Genomic DNA, 16,238 nt, shown 5'->3' with positions numbered 1-16,238 from the left:
CTTGTTCATCCCCAAGCATATGTATGGTGGTATTGTGGTGGACCTTTACTGGACTCTCTGCCAAGTAACTGGAGCAGCACTTGTTCTCTAGTTTAATTGGCTATCCCTTTCACCCTAGCATTTCATCAACCAGAGAGAGGAAAAATACAACATCATAAAACAAGGGAAGCTCCTTATGGGTCTTTCAACTCCCACATTTATTTAGATGCAATTGGAGTCCCATGAGGAGTACCAGATAAATTTAAAGATCAAGATTAAATAGGTGCAGGATTTGAGTCAAGATTAAATAGCTGCAGGATTTTGTGGGTGACAATTAATAAAAACATAGATTGGATAAATTACATCTATTATAATTAGCAGTGGTTTATTAATTACACCAGGGATGCTGTCAAAGGGATAGCAGAACAATTGGGGCCCACTAGCCAGATGGCCTGGGAAAACAGAATGGCCCTAGATATGATATTAGCTGGAAAAGGCAGTGTTGATGTTATGATTAAAACTCAGGGCTGTACCTTTATCCCAAACAACACTGCCCCCACTGGGAGCATAACAAGGGTCTTACAAGGACTTACCGCTTTATCCAATGAATTAGTTAAAAATTCTGGAGTCAATAACCCTTTCTCAGGATGGCTAGAAAGGTGGTTCAGTAGATGGAAAAGATCATAGCCTCAATTCTTACTTCTCTTGCAGCCGTAATAGGTGTACTCATTCTTGTTGGGTATTGTGTCATACCATGCATCCGTGGGGTAGTGCAAAGAAACAGCACCTACTAAAACCTCCCTTAACTTTCCTCCACCTTATTCAGAAAAGCTTTTTTCTTTTAGAGGATCAAGTCAAGCAGCAAAGCCAAGACACGTTAAAAAGGTTTGAAGAGGAAGGCCTATGAAAATTGAAACGGGGGGATTGTAGGATACAGTAAATTCCTCTTCAGAGTTTAGCCTGTTAACTTCCTTTAAAATTCAAGAGGGTGGCTGGGCGTGGTGGCTCATGCCTGTAATCCCAGCACTTTGGGAGGCCGAGGCAGGCAGAACATGAGGTCAGGAGATTGAGACCATCCTGGCTAACATGGTGAAACCCTGTCTCTACTAAAAAATAAAAAAAAATCAGCCGGGCGTGGTGGCGGGTGCCTGTAATCCCAGCTACTCAGGAGGCTGAGGCAGGAGAATGGCGTGAACCCAGGAGGCGGAGCTTGCAGTGAGCCTAGATTGCACCACTGCACTCCAGCCTGGGCGACAGAGAGCGAGACTCCGTCTCAAAAAAAAAAAAAAAAAAAAAAAAAAAAAAAAAATTCAAGAGGGAGAAAAAAATCATTTAAGTATAATGAGTTCTGAGTTCCTCTTCAAAGAACAAATACGTCAGTATGTTCAGCTTCCCTGTTCTTTGTTCTCCATTTTGAAGTTTAACTTCCTTGTTCTTTATGCCCCCTTGCCTCTAGTTTCAGTAAACAACCCCCTCCTAGCCTCTATCACCTGTTCTGTCCTTAGGCATCCTTACTCTCCTGTTCTGTAACTGTCCTTCCTGCTGAAACTACTCACCCCACCACTCCAGCTCATACACTCACTCTCTTTAAAATTTCCAACTGGAATTAGCTTAGACTGTGTGGTCCAACCCTAGCCAATAGGGGAAAGACACAGCAGTAGGGACTAGCTGCATTAGGAATAAGACACCCTTCTCCTCCCTTGTCTGGTGTGCTCTCACCATTGCTCCATCTGAGAGATGCACCCTTCTATAGAAGTAAATTGCTTTGCTGAGAAAATTTTTGCCTGAGTGCTATTTTCACTCTGTGGCACCGAGCACTTACTTCCAACAGTTTGGTTACATTTTCTATCACCCAGCGTGGGGCTATATGTCTCTACTGGTCTAGCGTGCCTGGTTTCCGATGGATGGAGCAATTGGCTGTGGCATCATGCCAGGGCTTACTCATTCATGCTACCAGGCAGAGCAACAACTTCTCATGAGGATTAGCTGCTCGTGGCTAGCTGACCCCCCAGCTGGGATTCTAGGGTTGTCCCAGCAGCTGCCAAGAACATCTTTTCCCTCCTTCCCCCTCTGTGGCATCAGCTGCCTGCAATGCTTTATTAGTATAAGGAAAATGATAGTTGAGGAAGTTGACAGGATTCAAGACTGGGTAAATCAAACCAGTTTGCATGCTAGAAATCCTCTGTCTCTGCCATTTGGGCTTTATGCCATTTGGACCTGACATAGGTCTTTTGCAGTATCAGTTAGTCTAAGATTTATTAACTTCCCAGCCTCCTTCTACAGGAATTGGTTCAGGAGTACTCTGTGTTGATCTGTGTGTTTGTGTTCTTTTGATCTCTCCCCTGAGAATGGGCAACTTGACTTCCATTCCATCTAAGTGGCCACTGGGCTGTATATTGGCTTATTGGAAAGCTTATAGCTATGAACTCATAACAAAAAAGATAATGATTTTTTTTCATTGTAACACTGTTTGGCCTATGTATGTGTTGGAATCTGAAAAATGGTGGCTACTGAACAGTGATTTACATTAGTACACCTTATTACAGTTGGCGTTATTTTGCCTGAGATCTGGGAAATGAAATGAGATTCCATGTGTTTAAGCATTTATTACATAACAAAGACTCAGCACATGAGGGGTCTATGTGAATGATGTAGAGAAAAGGGAAAAAGAGATTTCTCTTTCCAGATAGTAAGACCCAAAAGGAAGAGGATATTGATGATATGGGCCTCATAAATATCTTAAATTTCCCCTCCCATGTGGTACTGGGGGCACCAGCCCTCCCAGGATCACCAAATGTAGCCCAGGACCCGGAGGGGCCAAGGTGTCAGCTCCTCTCCCCAGGATGGGGAAGGAATAGAAATGGCTGCTCCACTTGCAGATTTTACTTGGGACCCCAACAATGGAGGAATGGCCCTGTCCAGTCATTATAAAAAGCATGTGTTGGCAGGGTTAAAGAGAGGAATGTAAAAGAGCTTCAATAAAGCCAGGGCAGTTCTCCCAAAGGCAGATGAGAACCCCTGTGAATTTCTGGAGTGCATTTACCAGGTTTACCACAAGTGTATGGACTATGATCCAGAAGCTCCTGAGAATATGAGAATGGTAAACGTGACTTTCATCCAATATTAAACGAAAACTGCAGAAACTGGAGGGGGTATTTGGAATAAACCTTTCCCAACTGCTGGACATTGCCTTCAGAGTATATAATGCCAGGAAGGCCAAAAAGCTAAAGCAAGCCATGATATACTTGGAATCAGTGGAAAGAATGTATATCCGAAAAGGAAAAACCAGGCACAGGGAGGTGGCCAGAACAAAACTCTAGGTAATGATCAGTCTGCCCCCTGCAAGGAGGAAGGTCATTGGAAATCTGAGTGCCCCAAATTAAAGAAAAGACAGGGAAACCAGAAGAAGGGAGACACAGTGACAGAGAAGAAACATACCGGCTGATGGTAAAGCAGGACTGTAGCTCAGATAGTGAAGGAGGCCCAAATCTTTTGGAGCAGGTTGTAATTTCCCCACAGGAACCTCAGGTACGATTGACAATGGGGAACAAATTGATTGACTTTTTAATCAATACTGGTGTGACTTATTCAGGCAGAAACACTAAAGAAACTGAAAGTACTAGGAAAACAGTGCCTGTGTTGGTTGTCGCTGGCAAGATGCAGCAAAAAGCCTTTCTCCAGACCCTGGAGAGTCTGGAGACTGCTGGATACAGAGATCTGGAGCTCAGACAGTTTCCTCCATATGCTGGAATACCAAATTCCTTTGCTGGAGTGAGATTTGCTTTGTAAACTAAATTGCCATGTGACTTTTTCTCCAGAAAAACAACAACTTCATCTGCAGGTCCTGCCAGAGCAAGCTTTGCAGCTGCAGATGCTGCTCACACACCCCGAGGAAGAAAAAGAATGACCCCTGCCAGCAATCTGTGAGCAAGTAAGTAGTCATGAGGGCAGATGGGACCACAGGTAGTGCTGAAAATACACAGCCTGTGTGCACAGAAATAAATGAAGGGGCCAAGGTATTCCCCAAACACAGTGCCCTCTAAAAAGAGAGGCTTTAGAGGGGATACAACCTATATTACAGAAGTTTCTAAAAAATGGACAAATATGTCCTTACAGATCTCCATACAATGCCCCTATCCTGACTGTTAAAAACCCACACTCAAATGAATATTGATTTGTACAAGATTTGGGAACCATGAATGACATTGTTCAAGACATTCACCCAACTATGCCCATCCTTTACACCTTACTAACTGATAAACCAGGGCAGTATGGGTAGTTTTTGGTATTAGACTTAAAAGATACTTTTTTTTTTTTTTTTTGCATCCTGATTGAAGAGAGGGACCAGATGCTGTTCAACTTTGAGTGGCAAGACCTGGAAACAAAAAACACCTTCCAATATTGTTAGGCTGTATTTTCTTAAGGTTTTAAAAACTCACCCACCATCTTTGGCAAAATATTGGCAAAGGGCTTCAGAGATTTTCGACTAGATGATGGGGTTCTGCTAAAATACTTGGATGACTTGTTAATCGCAAGCCAAGACTATGAGAGGTGCCTATCTAACACTATCTTAATCTTAAATTATTTGATATAATACGGACATAACTTGTCACCTCAGAAAGCTCAGATTTGTAAACAAGAAGTGACCTATCTTGGGTTCTGACTTAAAAAAAGGAAAGCAGAGCTTGATGTCCGACCAGAAGCAGGTGATAGCAGCAATAAAGCCCCCTGGGAACGGAAGACACTGGGGGGGGTTTTAGGTGTGGCAGGTTTCTGCTGAATCTGAATCCCTAATTTTGGACTCATAGTCAAACCTCTCTACAAGGCTCTAAAGGGATTAGATTCAGGAGCCCTAAACTGGATGGCTGAATGCCTTCAGGCATTTGATACCATCAAAAAAAAAAAAAAAAAAAAAAAAATTAGTGTCAGCTCCAGCATTAGAACTGCCCAATTCTTGAAAGCTATTTAGACTCTATATCCATGAAAACCAGGGCACAGGACAGGAAATACTAATTCAACTACGTGGGAATTCCCCACAACCCATAGCCTACTTTCCCAAACAACTGGAGCAGATTACCAGAGGATGGCCACCTTGTCTTCAGGCCGTGGCAGCTATGTGTGACATCTTACAGGAAGCAGAAAAATTCACCCTAGGACAGCCCATTACTGCATTTGTGCCTTATCAAGTGTTAACCTTATTGTAACAAAAGGGAGGTTACTGGATGACAGCGGGGCATATGGGCAAATACCAAGCCAGCCTATTAGATAACAGAAATGTTTTCTGCAAACCACCACAGTCTTGAATCCTGCCACCTTGCTCCCAGCCACTGAGTCCAACTATGAACTGGAGCATAATTGTTTAGAAATTCTTGATGCAGTCTATTCCAGCAGACCAGATCTGTCAGATCATCTGATGGCCACTCCGGACTGGGAGCTATACACTGACTGAAGCAGTTTCGCAGAAGGAGGACAACGCCAGGCCAGGTATGCTCCAGTGACCCTAGACAAAGTAGTAGAAGCCTATGTCCCCACTGCTGGTACTTCAGCACAAAAAGCTGAATGGATCGCTCTCATCAGGGCCTTAAAACAGTCTCAAGAGAAATGGGTAAACATTTACACCTACTCCAAGTATGCCTTCTTGGTAGTGTATGCCCGTGGGGTCATTCAGAAAGAAAGGGGATTCTTAACCTCAAGAAATAAAGACATTAAACACCTGCTGGAAATTTTAGCTTTGTTAGAGGCGGTTGTTCTGCCAACTCAAGTTGCTATTATGCACTGCCAAGGCCACCAAAAGGATGACTCCCCAATAACCAAAGGGAATCAAGTGGCTGATAAAGCTGCAAAGCAGGCCACTCAAGAAACATATTTACTTGGGACCTTAATACTCCATTTAGACTTGTCAGAATTTAAACTCCACTACACTGAATGAAATAAAGAATGCACACATGAGTGGACATTGACCAACACAGACCCTCTTTCCTCATGGAAAGCTAACACTCATGGGATATTACTCTCTGAGGCCCTGGTATACCCTGTCCTGAAAGACCTGCATGAGGGGACACACTATGGCAGAGATGGACTGGCTCACCTGGTGTAGCCATATCTCAAAGGGCCACACCTTCAAAAGATCATTCAAAAGATTATATAAGCATGTTATCTATGTGCCCCAAATGATCCAAGCACTGCATGGAACTCTTCCCAGAGGAGGGTATAATACAAAGGAATATGACCATTCGAGGACTGGCAGGTTGATTTCACCCAGATGCCCAAAACATTGGGAATTATAAGTGCCTACTAGTGTTTGTAGACACATTTTCTGGAAAGGTTGAAGCTTACCCGAGCAAGAGATTGAAGCCTATCCAAACAAGTCTGAGATAGCTGCAGAAGTAGCTAAGGCTCTGCTAAAAGAAATCATTCCTCGATTTGGACTTCCTTACTCCATACCAAGCAACAATAATCCTTCTTTAATTTCTGAGATCACACAAAGGATAAGCCAAGCATTACAGATCAAATGGAAATGACACTCTTTCTGGAGGCCACAATCAACTGGAAAGACTGAAAAGATGATCCACATGCTAAAAAACAAAAACAAAAACAAAAACAAAACAAAACAAACAAACAAAAAAAAACAAAAAAAACCCCTGGCAAAACTCTATCGGGAAACAGATTTAAAATGGTAAAGGGTTTTACCTATTGCCCTGTTATGGATTGGGGTAGCACCCTGAAGTGGGCTTAAATTAAGCCTTTTTGAAATTGTGTGTGGGAGACCCTTCTGAACTTCTTGGCCAGGGACCCCACCCTTGGACTTAATAAATTAATGAAGAATTAAACAATATGTACAACAACTAAGACATAAATCTCTAACCCTGCACAAGTTTGTTCTTTTTGTTCTTTCCAGTTTTATGTGTCTTACAAAAAAGCCCCTTCACCCTTTTCATCCAGGGATAAAGTGCTGCTAAAATCTTGGTAAAAACAAGGACTGGACCAACAACAGCCAACCAAAAAGTGGACAGGTCATTATGATGTTTTATTAACTACTCATTCATCTGTTAAGCTGGCTGGAGTCAAACCATGCATACATCACATTTGGGTAAAAATTGCCCCTCCCCGACCTGACACAGCAGACAATCAACCTGGTTGGACTTGTGAGCCAACTGGAGAACTGAAGCTACTGCTTAAGAACAATCTTTTTGTAGTATAGGATTAAATTTCTGTTAGTCTTTATCGTAATGAGTAAACTTTTTTGACATCTGCTAAAACTAGTCTATTTCTACAGTGGGCATAACATTATGCAGATAGTCTACACTAAGATGCTTGCTGGGTATGTGGATTGCTACCCATCTCTAGCACTTCTGGGCTACTTTAGTGAGTATCACTCCTGCAGGGGACTGATTAGATACATTTACAAACCTATATGAAAAACTGTTCATGGGAAAATCAGGACCTTGGTACCTTAAGGTAATATTTTTTTAAAATGGCCTGGCATTAATATAACGCTTCAGAACCCAGATCCTGGAAAACTCTTCATTATAACCGGACTATCCAAAGGACCTCTGAGTATGCAATCCCTCTCTTAAAGAAGTTTTCCTAGATGGCCCCCAAGATTTTGGCTACTAATAACCATTAGACGGTAGGTGAGTTTTAATCAAATTTGGGACGATTACCTCTGGATGATCTCCACTATTAGTCACTTAACCCAAATTGCCCCTTCATGTTGGGAACAAAGGAATCACTCTTAGAATCATTGGCCGAATGTTACTAAAAATGTGGATAGGATGCCTCTACATCAATATGAACATTCTTTAGTGCTATATTAGACAAACTTGTTTACCACTGATTGGACACAGACCCAAAATTTGGTGGCTGGTCCCCAGTGGAACTCAATAGTTATGTGGAACTAATCTTCGGCCATGTCTACCTGATGGATGGATAGGGCAGTGCACGTTAGGACCCCCATAGGTCCGGGGCTGATTAACAAAAACCACCAGGCAGCCTGCACACTTTCCAGATGTGTTACACCAATGGACCAGGCTGGTTTTCCCTTCGTACGACCATCTCCTGTCCCTTGTTTAAAAGCATCATCTGGCATATTGAGGCACTTACAAATTATAGCAAGTGCTGAAAGACACATTTAAGGGCATCTCATTAGTAACCTCTGAAATGACTATGATGGGAAAAGTAGTCTTGCAAAACCACATGGCCCTTGATGTACTCACAGCTGTTGGGAGGGACCTTGACCGATAATTGAAACTAAATGTTTTGTATATATCCTAGGTAATTTGCGAAACATCTCCTTAGCCCTTCAAGACATGCACAGACAAATCAATGTTATGTCTGACCCCGCAATGTCCCTAAACCAGTGGTTATCTTCATGGTTTGGATACGGACCTACTTGGTGGAAAAAACTGCTAGTAGTTCCAGCTATGATTATAGGAATAGGTATATTCTCTATGGGTTATACTCTTGTTGCACCATATGTGTGATATTGCAAGATCGCATTTTCCTTAATTGGAAAGGCTCCTAACTCCCAGGTCAATGATGCTGTAAAAAATCACTTCCGTAAGTCGAGGAATGCATGAATACTTCCAACTCCAGGTAAATAAATTCCATTCTTCAGCTCCCTAGTGATGCCCTCATTCAGCAGGAAGTAGCTAGAAAGAAATTGACACCTGATCTCCCATAGAAATGAAACAGGAATTGGCGGTGGGGAGTTTGTAACTGGAATAATCAGCCTGCTTCAAAAATGAATAGCCTCACCCTTTGCTTTATTCAGTATCTAGCCATATCCTTGCTTAAGAAACCCAGGGGCTAATCTTGAAATAAGCCGGGCATGAATTTGAGATTGTGGAATCCTACATTCTCAGAAAAATCACTGAGGGGGGTTAATCCGTAAGCTAGTTGCAGTCATGGTGATGCCAGCCAGACCTCCAGGTGATCCGTTACTGAAGATAGCCATCAGAGTAAGACATGCAAACCTGCACCCTGCACCACTCCTGCTCATAGTTTCCATGCCTCCTACTTCTTAAAATCCCTTTAGCTAGCCTAAAATTTTGAAATAGTCTTTGAGGTGCTAGTCCACCATCTCCTCAGGTTGCTGGCTCTTGAATAAACCTGCTTTTCCTGCACCAGCTCTTGTCTTGCAAGCCTTGCTTTTGAGCAGTGAGCAGTGATCAGCTGACCCTTAGTTTGGTTACACTATCACTCAGGAAATTCCAAGCATTTTAGAAGCTCTGTGGCAGGAACCAGGAACTAAGTTCAAATTTATTTTTTATTATACCACAGGTCCCAACTCCCATGACTACCTGGATGGTGACAAAGACGAATTATCTTTTCATCCTTCTTTCTCACTCTAAATATACACAGACATGCTATTAGGAGGGAAAACTTTCCCTCTACCAACTTTGGTTCAGTGGGTGGGAGCCTGTGAATTAACTATAGACAGGTTAGCAGGGGGAAAGAAAACAAGTTGTATTCATAACTTGTGGAAGCATTCAGATGAAGAGGCTTGATGAAGAGCTAGAGATAGAAGTTTAGTTATCAACTCATAGGGGAAAAGAAGGAGGGAGAAATGGCTTCTATAGGAAAACAAATGACTTTTGGGAAAGACAAATAGAAGCTTTGGATAAAGTTTTACACAATTTTCTTGGAATATCTCCTGTCTGGGTGAAGTCATCCTCACATGGTTAACAAGAATCCTGGACAAAAATATAATTATAAGTAAGTGTTAATCAGGCTACACTTTGACCCACTTCCTTGTAACCAAAAATCACGAACACTAGCTACTGACAATTTGCATTCTCATTGTTCCCATAGATAAGATCTTTGACATTAGAATCATAAGGCTTTTGTTTAAGAATTGTTTATGCAGATCCTGAATTCCGGCAGAACAGCTGACATCACCAACTTTAAAGAGCCCAACAGATGAACTGATCAGCATGAGAATACTGTTTTTTCATCTCTCTGTCCCATGACTTCACTCTGCATTCTTCAACCAATTAGTGATCTCTTATTTCCACCTACTCCAAATCCTTAAAAACTCCAGCCTCAAACTCTTTGAGGAAATGGATTTGAGGTTTCCTTCCATCTTTTGGTTCAGCAGCCCTGCAATTAAACCTCTTTCTCTGCTGCAACCCAGTGTCTTGGCATATTGACATGCTGTGCACATCAGGCAAAAGACCTATTACCATTACATGAGGACCCCTCTGGAGGGAGATAATGGTGGGGGCATTTCTGGGAGGCTCTGCTTTAGTCAGGTGAGAGAAGTTCAGGTAAGATTTCTTTCTGTATCTGCTGTAATTCAAATGTTTTCAGTTTTGTCAGTTTTGCCCTTAAACATGTGCACGCGCACACACACACACACACACACTCACACTTCCCTTCTTAAGCAGCTAGCATCTTCATGTATCTCTGCTCCTGTCATGTGCGTCCGTGTGAAGAGACCACCAAACGGGCTTTGTGTGAGCAATAAAGCTTTTTAATCACCTGGGTGCAGGCAGACTGAGTCCCAAAAAGGAGTCAGCAAAGGGAGATGGGGTGGGGCAGTTTTATAAGATTTAGGTAGGTAGTGGAAAATTACAGTCAAAGTGGGTTATTCTCTTGCGGGCAGGGGCAGGGGTTACAAGGTGCTCAGTGGGGAGGTTCTGAGACTCATTGTCTAGGAGGAGGAATGTCACAAGGTTAATTGATCAGTTAAGGTGGGGCAGGAACAAATCACAATGGTGGAATGTCATCAGTTAAGGCAGGAACTGGCTATTTTCACTTCTTTTGTGGTTCTTCAGTTGCTTCAGGCCATCTGGATGTATACGTGCAGGCTTGGGCTCAGAGGTCTGACATTTCTTGTCTTCTTATATTAATAAGAAAAACAAAACAAAATAGTGGTGAGGTGTTGGAGCGGCAAAAATTTTGGGGGGTGGTATGGAGAGATAATGGGCAATGTTTCTCAGGGCTGCTTCAAGCGGGATTAGGGGCAGCATGGGAACCTATAGTGGGAGAAATTAAACTGGAGAAAGATTTGGGCATCAAGGGTGATATTGTGGGGTTGTTAGAAGGAGCATTTGTCATACAGAATGATTGATGATGGCCTGAATGCAGTTTTGTATGAATTGAGAAACTGAACGGAAGACACAAGGTCTAAATAAGAGAAGGAGAAAAGCATGTATTAAGGGACTAAAAATTGGGAGGGCCCAGGACATCCAATTAGAGAGTGCCTAAGGGGGTTCAGCATAATTATTTGCTTGGTTGGTGAGTTTTTGGGTTCTATCCTTGAGTTTTTTTTATGTTGTCATATACTAGGCCAGAGTGATTTAGGTAGAAACAGCACTCTTCATTTAAAAATATACAGAGTCCCCCTTTTTCAGCAGTGAGTAAGTCAAGGGCATGATCCTGTTTTCTTATATTAATAATAAGAAAAACAAAACAAAATAGTAGTGAAGTATTGGTGTCATGAGGGGAACAGGAAGCTATTGGGTCCCATTTGCAAATTGATTTTTGGGGGTAAGGAAAACTAGTGTGCATGTGCCTGTCTCATTAACAGGTAGACACATGCAGGTGGAGGAGCCACAGGGGAAGAAGAGACCTTGTGTAAGGAGAAACTGGAAATGTAAAGTGAAAAGATGAGAAGGAGAAAAACTGGCCATGAGGGACAGAAGTTGAAACGCCAGCTGCTTGTTTAGCTACCTTATTAGCATAAGCATTGCCCTGAGCGATGGGATCTGATGCCCTTTGTTGGCCTTTGCAGTGAATGGCCTCAGTTTTCTTGGAAGTAGAGCAGCTTTAAGAAGAGTTTTTGTTAAGGAGGCATTAATGATGGAGGACCCTTGTGTAGTGAGGAAACCTCTTTCTGCCCATATAACAGCACGGTGGTAAAGGTTGTAGAAGGCATACCTGGAATCGGTATAGATATTGACACATAGTTCCTTTGCAAGTATGAGGGCTCGAGTTAAGGCAATGAGTTCAGCTTGTTGAGAGGTAGCAGAAGGGGGCAGGCCCATAGCCTCAATGATAGATGTGGAAGACACTATAGCATAGCCTGCCTTTGCCAGTGATTGGCAATTGGACCTGGAAGAACTACCATCAATAAACCAAGTGTGGTCTGGGTAGGGAACAGGAAAGAGGAAAATATGGGGAAAAGGGGAGAATGCCACGTGGATTAGAGGGATACAGTCATGGGGCTCAGATGCAGTATCAGGAATAAGATGAGAGGCTGGATTGAAGTCTTGGACTAGGAACAATGGTAATTGTGGGAGACTCAACAAATGGTGAGTACAGTTGAAGGAGCCGGGGCACAGAAAGTATACGTGTCAAGTGTGAGGAGGAGAATAGATTTTGAAAGTTACAGGAACAGTAGAGAGTAAGTGGAGCATAGCTTGTAATTTTGAGGGCTTCCAGAAGTATTAAAGCTGTGGCTGCCGCTGCATGCACACATGAGGGCCACCCCAGAATTGGGAGGTCAAGTTGTTTTGATAGAAAGGCAGCAGGTCACGGGCCTGGCTCCTGTGTGAGGACTCTGGCAGCACAGCCTTGTATTTCAGCTGTGTGTAAGGAAAAAGAATGGGACGAGTCGGGGAGTGCTAGTGTGGAAGCGGTCTCCAGGGCCTTTTTGAGAGAGTGAAAAGAAGAATGGGGAAAAGACTTAGGGTCTATGGGATCAGTTAAGTTGCCCTTTCTGAGCTTGTAAAGTGGTTTCGTTAGGATAGCGACGCCTGATATCCAGAGTCGGAAATATCCAACAGTGCCTAAGAAGGAAAGGAGTTGTTGTTTGGTGGTGGGGACTGGGGTTTGAGAGATCAGCTGGACACAATCAGCAAGGAGAGCACATGTGTTTTCATGAAGAATTATGCCGAGATAGGTAACAGATGAGGAAGAAATTTGGGCTTTGGAGGGGGATACATGATATCCTTTTGAGAACAGATGTTGGAGGAACAGGACGGTGTCCTGTTGAGAAGATTTGTAGGAGGGGCTATAAAGTAGAAGGTCATCAAAATATTGAATAAGGTGAGAAGCAGATGGACAGAAAGAAAGTAGATCATGAGAAAGGGCTTGACTGAAGTAATGGGGGCTGTCCCTGAAGCCTTGTGGCAGTACAGCCCAGGTAAGTTGCTGAGGCTGATGGGTGTCAGGATCAGTCCAGGTAAAACAAAGAGAGGCTGGGATGAGAGGTGCAGGGGAATAGTGAAAAAAGCATCTTTAAGATCAAGAACAGAATAGTGAGCTGTGGAGGAATTTATTGAGGACAAAAGGGTGTACGGGTTGGGCACCACAGAGTGGATAGGCAAAACAATTTGGCTGATAAGGCGCAGATCCTGAACTAACCTGTAAGACTTGTCCAGTTTTTGGACAAGTAAAATGGGAGAATTGTAAGGAGAGCTTGTAGGCTTTAAAAGGCCATGCTGTAACAGGCAAGTGATAACAGGCTTTAGTCCCCTCAAAGCCTGTTGTGGGATGGCATACTGGCGTTGAGAGGGGTAAGGGTGATTAGGTTTTAAAGGGATGGTAAGGGGTGCATGATCGGTCACCAAGGAGGGAGCACAGGTATCCTATACTTGTGGATTAAGGTAGGGAGACAGAACAGGAGTATGTGAACTGGGGAAAAGGGTGGCAATGAGGTGTGACTGTAGCCCAGGAATAGTCAGGGAAGCAGATAATTTAGTTAAAATGTCTCAACCTAATAAGGGAGGTGGGCAGGTGGGGATAACTAAAAATGAGTGCATAAAAAATGTTGTCCAAGTTGGCACCAGAGTTGGGGAGTTTTAAAAGCCTGGCCATCAATATGCACAACAGTTATGGAGGCAAGAGAAACAGGCCCTTGAAAAGAAGGTAATGTGGAGTGGGTGGCCTCCATATTGATCAAGAAGGGGATGGACTTACCCTCCACTGTAAGAGTTACCGAAAGCATCTGTGATGGTCCAGGAGGCTTCTGAGATAATTGAGCAGCGTCAGTCTTCAGCCACTAAGCCAAGAAGATCTGGGAAGGAGTCAGTCAGAGAGCCTTGGGCCAGAATTCCAGGGGCTCTGGGAGTGGCAGCTGGGCGAGTTGGACAGTCCGGTTTCCAGTGGGGTCCCGCACAGATGGGACATGGCTTAGGAGGAATCCCAGGCTGCAGGCATTCCTTGGCCCAGTGGCCAGATTTCTAGCACTTGAAGCAAAATCCTGGGGGAGGAGGTCCTGGAGGAACACCTGGCCACTGCAGTTCAGGCATTTTGAAGTTCTTCTGTGCTGGAGATCTGGCTGGGGCTTCTCTCACAGTGGAGGCAAGTAATTGCAACTCAGAAATACGTTGCCACTTGGCTGCCTCTTCTCTATTATTGTACACCTTGAAGGCGAGGTTAATTAAGTCCTGTTGTGGGGTTTGAGGGCCAGAATCTAATTTTTGGAGCTTTTTTAATGTCAGGAGTGGATTGACTAATAAAATGCATATTGAGAATAAGACAGCCTTCTGGCCTCTCTGGGTCTAGGACAGTAAAGTGTCTAAGGGTTGTTGCCAAATGGGCCATGAACTGGGCTGAGTTTATATATTTGATTAAAAAGAAAAAAGCCTAAATGCTAACTCATTTGGGAGAGGTTGGATAAAGAAAAAGGAGCATTAACCTTGACTATACCTTCAGCTCCAGCCACCTCTTTAAGAGGAAATTTTTGGGCAGGTTGGGGAGAGCTAGTCATGGAATGAAACTGTAAGCCGGACCGGGTGTGAGGAGGGGAGGTGATAAAAGGATTATAGGGTGGGGGAGCGGAGGCTGAGGAAGAATCTGGACCTGGCTTGGCCTGGCTGGTGAGCAGCAGCCTGGGGAGGAGGGAAGAGGTCAGATGGATCTGTAGAAAAGGAGAATTCAAAGGACTCAGAGCTTAGGGTGGAGACTGAAGAAACAGACAGGAGAGAAAGAAGAAAGATTTGGGACAAGTCACATTGGGAGCAGAGACTAGGGAGGGACTGATGTGTAAAAGAATGCCTGGATGTCAGGCACCTCAGACTATTTCCCCATTTTTCGACAAAAATCATCTAGATCTTGTAAGATGGAGAAATCAAAAGGGCCGTTTTCTGGCCATTTGGAACCATTGTTGGGTTTGTACTGGGGCCAAACGGTATTGCAGAAGAAAATAAGGCATTTAGGTTTTAGGTCAGGTGTGAGTTGAAGAGGTTTTAAGTTCTTAAGAACACAGGCTAAGGGAGAAGAAGGGGGAATGCAGGGTGGAAGGTTGCCCATAGTGAAGAAGTAAGTTTAAAGAGAAAGGTAGAGACACAGCGAAGGGGGTGGTGAGCAGCCCTGGGCTATAACGTGGACGATCAGCCAAAGCAGGCATCCCGCAATTGACTTGCCATCAAGGGAATGTGGGTGAATGACCAAGGCAGGTGTCCCCACAGTGATCAGACACCAATGGAATGTGGGTGAATGATCAGGGCAGGCATCCCCACGATGATCAGACACCAAGGGAAGACTGTCTTCCCGAGTCCGTGACTGGTGTCGGAGTTTTGGGTCCATGGATAAAATGTGTCTCCTTTGTCTCTACTAGAGAGGAAAGAGAACTGGAATTGGAAGGACAGGGAAATTGAAGGGTAGCAAGAGAGGCTGGAGAAGACAGTGAAAAGACCGCTTACCCAATTTGAAATGGGTGAGATGTTCCTTGGGCTGGTTGGTCTGAGGACCTGAGGTTGTAGGTGGATCTCCTCATGGAGTGAGGGCAAGGACAGGGGACCAGTCTCCTGAAGGAGTCCCCCTGTCCCGGGTCTTCGGCACTAAATGCCACACACGTCCATGTGAAGAGACCACCAAACAGGCTTTGTGTGAGCAATAAAGCTTTTTAATCACCTGGGTGCAGGCAGACTGAGTCCAAAAAAGGAGTCAGCAAAGGGAGATAGGGGTGGGGCAGTTTTATAGGATTTGGGTTGGTAGTGGAAAATTACAGTCAAAGTGGGTTATCCTCTTGCGGGCAGGGGCGGGAGTCACAAGGTGCTCTGGTGGGGAGCTCCTGAGTCTCATTGTCCGGGAGAAGGAATGTCACAAGGCTAATTGATCAGTTAAGGTGGGGCAGGAACAAATCACAGTGGTGGAATGTCATCAGTTAAAGCAGGAACTGGCTATTTTCACTTCTTTTGTGGTTCTTCAGTTGTTTCAGGCCATCTGGATGTATATGTGCAGGCTTGGGATCAGAGGCCTGACAGCTCCCTAATTTGCTTCTAAATATTCTAAGGGAGAAGGAAGAGCTGTGAGAATTGTCTTTGAGAGGAATCATTCTCTCTGGAGTAAATGAGACAAATCTTCTG

This window comes from Pan troglodytes, chromosome 15, assembly GCF_028858775.2.
Source record: "Pan troglodytes isolate AG18354 chromosome 15, NHGRI_mPanTro3-v2.0_pri, whole genome shotgun sequence".
Lineage (NCBI taxonomy): Eukaryota > Metazoa > Chordata > Mammalia > Primates > Hominidae > Pan > Pan troglodytes.
This window is presented reverse-complemented; position numbering follows the sequence as displayed.